The sequence below is a fragment of the Impatiens glandulifera genome, unplaced genomic scaffold, assembly GCF_907164915.1.
Source record: "Impatiens glandulifera unplaced genomic scaffold, dImpGla2.1, whole genome shotgun sequence".
Taxonomy (NCBI): domain Eukaryota; kingdom Viridiplantae; phylum Streptophyta; class Magnoliopsida; order Ericales; family Balsaminaceae; genus Impatiens; species Impatiens glandulifera.
Window position 1 is genome coordinate 2119 of NW_025919646.1, and position 10518 is coordinate 12636.

The 10518-nt window shown below is 26.5% G+C and overlaps 1 pseudogene; it reads right to left on the reverse strand.

Annotated features, from left to right (window-relative positions):
• Positions 1-7494: 7494 nt before the first annotated feature.
• Positions 7495-8587, reverse strand: LOC124918296 (annotated as a pseudogene).
• Positions 8588-10518: the final 1931 nt, after the last annotated feature.

The following is a 10518-nucleotide window of genomic DNA, read 5'->3' on the forward strand; positions in this document are numbered from 1 at the left end:
AAGTCTGATAGTTTAATGGGCTTAACTAATCATTTTGATTTTTGACTGGGCTATCATGAGTTGGTCCAATAGGTTTGCTGCTTTGATCGGAATAAAATGAAAAAAAAGTAGATCTATATATATCTATATATATATATCTATATCTATCTATATATCTATATATATATATAAAAGATGTTAGGTGAATTGTTTAATAAAATTGTACAAAGTCAGTAATAAAAAAATATTAGTATGTGAATTAAACATTATAGATTAAAATTGGTTAGAAACTAAATGAACAATCTTTTTTTTTTTTTATATATATAGATAGGCTCCCCTAGGTATAATATATATTTTTTTATTTAATATATCAATTATCCACCTCAATAATTTGTTTTGAGTAATTATCCCTTTTTGTTGATATAAATTAGTTTGAAATGATTGAATTCTTTTAAAACTAAATTAACAAAAAAAAAAAAATAGTTTTTAGCCCAATATGTGTACTAAAATGTCTTTAGCCTGATAGTTTAATGGGCTTAACTAATCATTTTGATTTTTTGACTGGACTGTCCTGAGTTGGATGTGATTGTGGGGTTTATTGGACTCGGCTGTCCTCGTTCGAATGTAGAAAAAACGTGAAGCTAGAGTAGAAGCTCAGTTTAAATTTTAAATAGAAAAATGTTATTAAATATTTAAAACGTCACTCTTGAAAACACGTGAAATGATCTGAAACTGAGTTTGAATTTTATATGAAAAATTATTATTAGTTGGTTTAATAGGTTTGCTGCTTCGGTCTGAATAGAATGAAAAAAGAGTAGATCTATCAAGTTAGTTGGACTCCTAAATCCTAATAAACCTGTTTTTAGTGTGAGTTGGACTCCACCTAATTCGAATGTAGAAAAAAACATGAAGCTCAGTTTGAATTTTAAATAGAAAAAATATTTTTAAATATTTAAAATATCTTTAATACGTTATTGGCTTTGTCATTCTCAAACTATTGTGACGGATCATCAGCATCCACTTCAAGTAGGAGGAAATCTTGAATTATGTGTGTGTGCGTGTGGTAGGAGTATCAAATAATAATGGGGATTATAAGAATACGAGTTTGAAGAATGAAGAAATTCCGCAGTCGAAGGTTCATAACTTTACTTGAGAAATGCCATTAGATGAATTCCCAAACTAACCTTGTTTCACGTTCAATTTTCTAAATTAACTTACTTTGTTTATTTATTCCCAAACTAACTTATTTTATTATTTAAACTCGGTTTTTTTATTATTTTTTTATATTTAAACTTATTATATATATTATTATTTTTATTAAAATATTTAAATTATTATTTTTATAAATTAGATTATTTATATTTAAATTATTATTTTAAATTATTATTTTTTATAAATTTGATTATTTATATTTTAATATATATTTAATTTTAATTATTATTTTATATAAATTTTTATTTTTTTTTTAAAAAATATTATATAAACGAAAATGGTTTAAATATAATGACAAAAACATTATAAAAAAAACACAATCGTTCAAAGTGACAAAATAAATTGAAAAATAACAAGCATTTGAGAAACAATAATAAAAATATAAGTAAAAAATATTTATCAACAAACAAACCTAACATAAAATATAGTGTTAACGGTTTCAAATATGTTCAAGAAAATTAATATTGGATGTTCTCAATTGGGAGAAATATGATAATTTTATTCCTAGTGAAATTTTGAGAAAGAGAAAAACTAACGAAGTCAAAGTCAGCATATTCGAATTGAGATGAATAACTCACAAAAGATTATAATTTATGAGAGGTGTGGCCAAAAAGGTTATACATGAATAATCACATTATAATTTGTGAGAGGTGTGACCAAGAAGGTTATACGAAACTAGTCAAAAATTATTTTGAGTAAAATTGTCAATAATTTAAAGAAGAAAGATTGTGATTATTTTTATAAATTATTATATATGGTTATGGTTAAAATATATTAGGATTTATTAATTATTTATGAGGATTATAAGGTGAATATTTATTATAATATAATAAATAATAATTGAAATGTAAATGTATATATTAAAATTAAAATTATAATATTTATAAAAATAATAATTCAAAATATAAATAATAATGTAAATATATACATCAAAATATAAATAATTTAATTTATAAAAATAATTAAATATTTTAATAAAAAAAGATTAATTTAAATATAATAATAATAAGTTTAAATATAAATAAATTAAAAAAAACAGAGTTTTGAATAGTAAAGTAAGTTAGTTTGAGAATAAATAAAAAAGTGGGATAGTTTTCAAAGTTATGTCAAACAAGGTTAGTTTGAGAATTAATTTCTGAAACTGGAGTTGGATTTAGAATTAGGTCGGAAATAGAAAATTAATTTCTAAATGTATTTATGGTTAAATTGGATATAAACGAGTGTAATTAAAAATTAATTTTTAATTTATAAATTGGGTGGATATGATATTAATTTTATATTTATTATATTATTTATATTTTATTTCATTATTTTTATCAATACAATCAATTTTTTTAAAAATAAATATGTTAAATTTTATAAAACTAAACAAGGTCAAACTTGTTAAAATATATATAAAAAAAATATACACTATTTATTAAAATATACAATTATTTTTTAAATTATAAAATATTTATATTTATTAAAGAGAAATAATTATTAATATTATTTTGTAAATGAAATTAATGCTAATATTTTTATTTTATTTTTTTATTTTATTTTATTTAATTAAAAATATAAAATATTATTAATTTTATATCATAATTGTTTCAAATATATAAAAGATTGAATGTCCTAATTTAATAAAGTATAAAATATAATATCTTAACAAACAAAATATATATATATATATATATATATATATATATATATATATATATATTTAAAAATACATATAAAAAAACTATTTGGATGATTCATTTTATTTTTTAATTATATATATAAAAAATTAATATCAAATATAAATAATAGAAGATAAAGTCTTTAAAATATTATATATTAATAATTGATCAAATCAAATACAATATTTTCCTTAATAATATATCCTGATATAATTTTTTAATAACATTTTTTATAAAAATATTTCATCTTAAACTTTTCTAATATTTTTTAAATATTTTTTTTATATATAAAATTGTTATTTTATTTTTAAGTTTTAATATTTTAATTAAATTATTATAATTTTATTATTAATATATAATATTTAAAATTAATTATATAAAAATGATTATATTATTATTAGTTAGTGTAATTATTATTAAATTTATATTTTATTTTAAATAATTTCTTTATATAATTTAAATAATTTCTTTTAATAAATAATTTCTAATTTTTATTATTATTTTAATTATAAAATAACAACAATATAATTATAAATAAATATATATATAATATTATAATTTTAATTATAACTATGAGAAAAAAAAATTGGAAAGGGATATAACGTGAGAAAAAATGCATCCCAACAAAAATAAAATTCATATATTTTTTTTATAATTTTGTTTAATAAAACTATTATAAAACTTCAATTGTATATATTTTTTATTTGAGATAAAATAAGGTTTTTTATATACTAAACAAAATGTTAAATATTTTTTTTATAGTAAACACAATACTTTATTATAAATTAAATTAATTTTTATTTAACAACATATAAATTTATAGTTTATGTTTTATTATTAATATATGATTAAAACATCAATATTTATATATCTAAAAAGAATATTATGAGTTAACCCGTTTTCATACAAAAATCCAATATATCATTAAACTACTCTAAAAACTAGTGAAGCTGAATTTGAAACTGAGTTTGAATTTTAAATATACAAATATTATTAAATGTTTTTAATACATATATCACTGAAATTAAAATCTCATATTTTGATAATAAAAAAAATTCTTTAATATTTTTTCCATTTAGTCTCAAATGTTATTTTTTTTAAACATAATGTAATCTTTTAAATGTCACATCAAACATCATTTTAAATATATATATTTATTTTATTTTTATTCACATTTGATTTTAACTTTAATTCTATATATCTAAAAAAAAATAAAAAATTTCTATTATCTAATTGTATCTTCAACTTTTCTTCTAATAACAATATTATATTTTACTCTCATTTCTTTTTCTTCAATATCTAATTATTTTTTTTAACTCTCATTTTAATTTTTTTTTTCCATTATCTTTTTTTCAAAGATCGGTAAGTAATACTTTTATTTATTTTCTTAATATTTCGATATTATTAATTTTAAAATTATTTTTATTTAATATTCAAGTTATGATTTTTTTTTTTCCGCGTAATGGGATACTCGACGAATCGAGAATATGAATAAAATTAAAAATATCCGGTAAGACTAGTAGTAAAATAAAAACAGGGCTCAGTATTTCCAACCAAATTAACATTTTACGATAAAATATTTAATGAAAAACCAATTGTTGAGATAAGTTTTGATGTTATCAACCAATTTTCTAAGAGAAGGAATTGTGAGATGATAGATTTTCTTTAAGATTAGTTTCAACTTTTCCTCTGGATTAATTTTCCAATTCTCCATTTACAACAAATTTTCTAAAGGATTTCCATATTTTGAAAATTGTATTTTATACAATTATACTATATTGCTACTATATTGCACACTCAAGTCATTCTTCATTTATAAAATTATTTTGAGTTGAATATAAATAAATAATTAAGTATTTTTAAATAAAACTAATAGAAAAAAATATGTAAAATTTTAAAATGTTGACTATATTATATCACATATTTGTAAAATTACTTTTAAATAATATTGATTAATGAATAAAGAGATGCAGTACTAGTTAAAATTATGCTAGACATTAATATTGTTATAATGCAACAAAGGCTGGAACCAATTTCGATAAAAATTCTGAAAAAAATGTAGCAAGAAATTAGGGGAAGAAAGAAGGAATTTGGAAGGTTGGTTACAATAAAAGAGCAAATCTCTTTGGACTGAAAAATCAAATCACAAAGCTCCTGATGCACGCAAAGAAATGAGAGATTGTGCTCAACAAAGAAAAAATGCAGCAAACAACCGTCTAATTGAATGTACACTATCTTAAGGACTGGAATTTACTACAGAAGGAAGAGTATGAAAAGATAGTAAACTCGTTAGTTGAAACAATGAGGGAGCTGATGAAGTCCCCTAAATCTAAGACCTATACTATCAGGAGCAATTCCAGCTGGAGAGTAAACGAGGTCTGAAAAAATAACACAGGAAAGAAAACAGAGGATCATGCTTTTAAAGGAAAAATCTACTTGGGCATTGTTAAAACAAAAGTGAAGGTACTCAATTCTCCTTTTGAATTTAAACTGCCAACTGAAGTGGAAGAAAAATGTGTTAAAGAATGGGAAAATGTAGTGGTTGGAAACTACATAGAGAAGAATAGAGTATCATTCTCAGTCACCAAGGAAGCCTTAATGAAACAATGGGAGCAAAAGGGACTAGTTAAGATTTCTGCAAATATACATGATCTATATTTTCTGCAGTTCAAGAAGGAATTAAACTTGGATGATATTCTGAAATATGGGCATACTTATATTGGATCAAATTGTATGAAGCTGGAGAGATGGTCTAAAAAATTAAACCTGCTAAGCAAACCAAAAGAAACAACTCAGATATGGTTTAAGCTTTGGAACATCCCAGCACACATGTACAATGCAGAAGCTTTAAGTCACTTTGCAAGTTTATTGGGAAAATCATTATACATGGATCCAATTACAGAAGGAGGAGAACAACTTACCTTTGCTAGAATAAGCATTTAAGTGCATCCTCAAAGTACGCTGCCAAAGAACATGACAGTATTTGACAGGAAAGGAAAGTCTACAATCATGAAAATCTCATATGAATGGAGGCCAAACATGTGTGTTTTTTGTGATACTTTTCAACATGCTAGCACTAAATGTGAAAAAACAGTTGAGGAAGAACATAAAATCCTAAAAGCCCAAGAAGAAGAAAAGAAGAAAAATGAAACAGAAGAATCAAGAATCAAAGAGCATATTGGGGAAGTAAAAGAAAATCAGCAAGGAAAAAATACAAAGGAAGAAATCAAGGAAGAATTAGAGAAGGAAGAAATTAATGATGTAGAGGAAGAAAGCAATGTAGAATCAAATAATGAAGAAATCAACGAAACTGATGAAATAGGGGATACTGAAGAAGATAAACCTAAAGACAATGAAGATGAAGAGGCAGAAGATGAAATCAAAGATACAACAGAGAAGAAAAACACAGAGAAAACCAAGGTTGTTAATCTTCAAACACGTAAAACTGAAATTGAGAAAAATAGTGACAAAAGCCCTGAAATCCTGAAGACGAATACATTTTATTATGTTAGTACGAGTTCATATAGAGGAAGATTAAACAATAAGTGCAGACAAACATCATCATCAACTTCAATTCAATCTCTCTTCATGAGGAACACAAGAAGAATGAGACGTGGAAGAAGGCAATATGGTCAAAAGGCGGATATGGAGACAACATAGGTTGAGATAACTAGATTGTATTCTTTGTTCATTATAATCTGTGTTTTGTAATGTGATTGACTACCACCATTTAGAAACTTTTGGGTCTTTTATTTGTCATCTTACAATCAAAACTAGGGTTTGTCTAGTTTTGATTATTGACCTCTCCCACTTTTGGGTCTTTTAATGAAATAGTGTTAAACCGTTTCCCCAAAAAAATCTCTCTTTCCCTTCTCTTTTTTCCTCTTTCTCTTCCTTCTCCCTTCATTCATCTCTTCTCTACGGCCACTCAACCACCCATCTCTTCCTTCATTCTCCGAACTCCGAGCTCCCGACGCCGAGATGTCCAAGCAAACGCCGCTGATGCGTCCCTTTCTTCTACCTCGACTGTAGCATCCCACCGATGGGTAAGTTTATATTTTTCATAGGCGACAAATACATTTTTCGTCTGCAATTTTTTTTTTCCAGACGAAAATGCATTTGACGCCTACGAAAAATGCATTTGACGCCTACGAAAAATGCATTTGTCGCATGCGAAAAATGCATTTGTCGCCTGCGAAAAATGCATTTGCAGAGATTGTTGGTTAAGTATGTGTCTTTGATTTTGTTGATCTATTTTGTGGGTTTATCTTTTTTCTGTTTGTGTTGTGTTTAGACATTTTGTATGTGTTTTGGTTAAAACTTTTGTTACAACTAGTTAATAAAGAAGCACAATTTTACTCATTTTAAGTTGTTATAACTTACATGATTATGATTACTTTTTTTCGTCATTAGAGTTTTATTTCTAGCACAATTGTACAACCGACAGTCCTTTGATTAAGCCATTTATGCCACTTTAAAGAGATGCATACTTGAATGTAAATGAAGAGTACTTTCGATACAAAAGGGATAAAGGATCTTTAGTTTCAAATTAGGTAAGTTTACATTTACTAAAGGGTTACTAAGTCCATAAAGCGAGATGAAGGTATTTGTCTTTCTTCTTATCCTTGATTGACGATGAAGATTATACAACACCAATCCTGTAGGGGTCGACATTGTAAGCGTACTGCTGAATAATGGCGAAAAAAACCATCTTCAGACACACCAACACATTCTGATACGCCTCTTCAATTTTCTCCACCTCAATCCAAATATGATGGGATTTAATTACACCCATGACAGCTAGAATCTCAAGCACAATCCCCTATTTTGTTTGTACACAATAGATTGAATGATTCACAAATATAATGATTTTAATCCATTATCAAATGGAAGGTTAGAATATTGCCTGTCAGACACAGAAGAAGACAATTCCCTTGATGCACAAGAATTTTGTTAGAGGGCTGTGTGGTTTCAATTCTTTATCAAACACATGGTAAAAGATCACAAGTGAATACAAGGCAAGTGAGACTAAAATGTTTAAGATAATAGTGAATGTCCAGTTGACCCAACTCGGATATATTCCCATTCTTTGAAGAACTATCATCAAGATTGAACATACAGGTCGAATCATAACAAACTGTCATGTCCACTACTTTATAAGTTTTAACGATTGGTGATTCAACCGAACTGTATGAGGCTACAATTAGTATAAAAAGAACCACATCTTTGAAACAGAGAAAACAAAATCCTCAAAAACTACACCCCAAAAACAAGTTTTACCCACATGAAAAAGAGTCATTGAAAATGAGTGGTGAATTTCTCTTCCTTTTACCCCATCTGGAACTATGTTCTTGCTCAAGGATATGTTATACATCAACGTCATAAACTTAGCAATCACTTGCATTTACAATAACAACAGAATAATCTCCCATTGGAATTAAAAAACCCTTAAAAATGTTTGTTACTATACTTACCAAAGCTTCATAGCATTCCTTGATTGATTCAAGAAAAGTAAAATAAGAACTGCTCCATGTAAAATGTAAAAAACCAGTGTAGGATACAACATCATATAAAGGATCTATGAGAATGATAACCAATATAGCCTGTTCCTTTGGTTTCCTCCAGCATAATATATGTGTCAAGACTAATTTAGCAGAAACCAATAGTGTAATCACCAAGCAACAAGTTATTGCAATATAAGTCATTTGTGCTAGATGCATCTTTCCTTAATAACTAAGAACCTGCATTAAAGATTTGAAACTTCTTCAACCCTTAATAACTAGATTTGTTGTATTATTCACGCGGTATATTTCAGAAAATTTCCTAAGATTCTAAATCTAGAAGCTAGAAAGAAAGGTGTATGATCAAAGTAACTAGAATTCCGAGTAGAATCGCACGAAAGACTCATAGTTTTTTGAAGGATGTATTAAAAGTACGGTAAAAGTAGTATCCCACAAGACTAGTACTTTAATATTGAGAGATGAGACAAAGAGATAGAGAGATTACACGAATGTGAAAGCAACGAAGGTTGTGAACTCCGATGCATTTTTCACAGGTGACAAATGCATTTTTTGCAGGCGACAGATGCATATTCGCCTACGACGCCTACAATAAATGCATATTAAACCCTAAACTATTCAGCCACCCCCAAAACCCTAAACTAAACGCTAAAACCCTAAATCATTCTTCCATTTCAGCATACATGCAAGGAAAATGACGGAAAAAACGGGCATAACTCACCTGAAATGATGAAGACAATCCGGCGTTACCTCGGGGAGTTGATCGATCGGCTTCCTTCATTTCGTTGCTTCACTTGGATTGTCGGGGGAGAAACTGAAATGAGAGAAAGGGAAACCAAAGGGCCTGGATCGTCGGTGGAGAAATTGATATGAGAGAAAGGGAAACCAAAGGGTCGGTCGGGGGAGAAACTGAAAGTGAACGAGGAGAGGGAGGAAAAGAAATGAAAATAACCCAAAATTTTAATTAAGGGTAGAAATGTCTTTTACCCATGGCAAAAGGTTACTTTTGCAAAATTTATGATACATATGCTAAATTTGGAAATAACCCTATTATCAGGGTTATTTTGTCAAATTTCTCCATTATTTTGGCTTATATTAAATATTAAATATGACATTTGCACAATTATTTATTATACTAGTGACCCTATAAATTCCAAAAATCTCTCATTGGGTCATGTATGTACAAAAATAAATGTATCAACTATAATGCCCTTGAAGTTTTATGTCATCTCAATCATATGTTTATAAACAATTTTATCAATTAAACATATCAATATAGGACCAAAGAGCTCGTCATTGTATTTAAGCACAACTAGACTCAACAATAATCACATAAATCAATATAATTAATTGACAAATCATATCATGAATGTGAGAAATAAAATTTTCATGCAATGTGATATTTTCATGTCAATTTTCAACAGGTCCTACTTGACTTTAGTGAGATCATACTTTAAACATAATTATACAAAGTGTAATGAATTGAATAATACTTAATTTTCGATCAGAATAAAAAAATCTCATAAATATCTATAAAATAACTAAACTGAAACACAACCAAACTACAAACTTCCACTGAAGTAAGAGATTATCGATCTCTACGACACTCATATGAGCAATATTCTTATGAAAGACACTAGACGATAAACCCATTATCAAAATGTTCATAACCATAAAGTTTGTACATAAATATTTTATAGAAATCTATCCACTTTGTATCATTTTTTTCATTACAAGAAACTTGATATCAATATTACTTAATTTGATGCTATTAACATGTCACATATTCCGTTACAATAGTGAATGAATACGTAAGTGTTTGTTTGACACATCTTTAAAAAACGACTCAACCAGTTAGCGAAAAATGTAGCCCGAAGTGGATTTCATATTGGTTTGACATCTCGTAAGATCGGAGTCTAAATACTCAATGATCTCAAAACCAAAAGAGATAATTATTTTGTAAAATTTATGATACCACCGACGAGACACTTCTTTAAGTCCATAGATGAATTTTTTTTAATTTGCAAACCATATTAATTTGGTTTCTCGACACAAATTTTTTCGTTGCACCAAATTATTTTCCAATGTCTCTATTTAGAAACTCCTTAACATCTATTTTAGTGAAGCTCCATATCAAAGTATGCAAC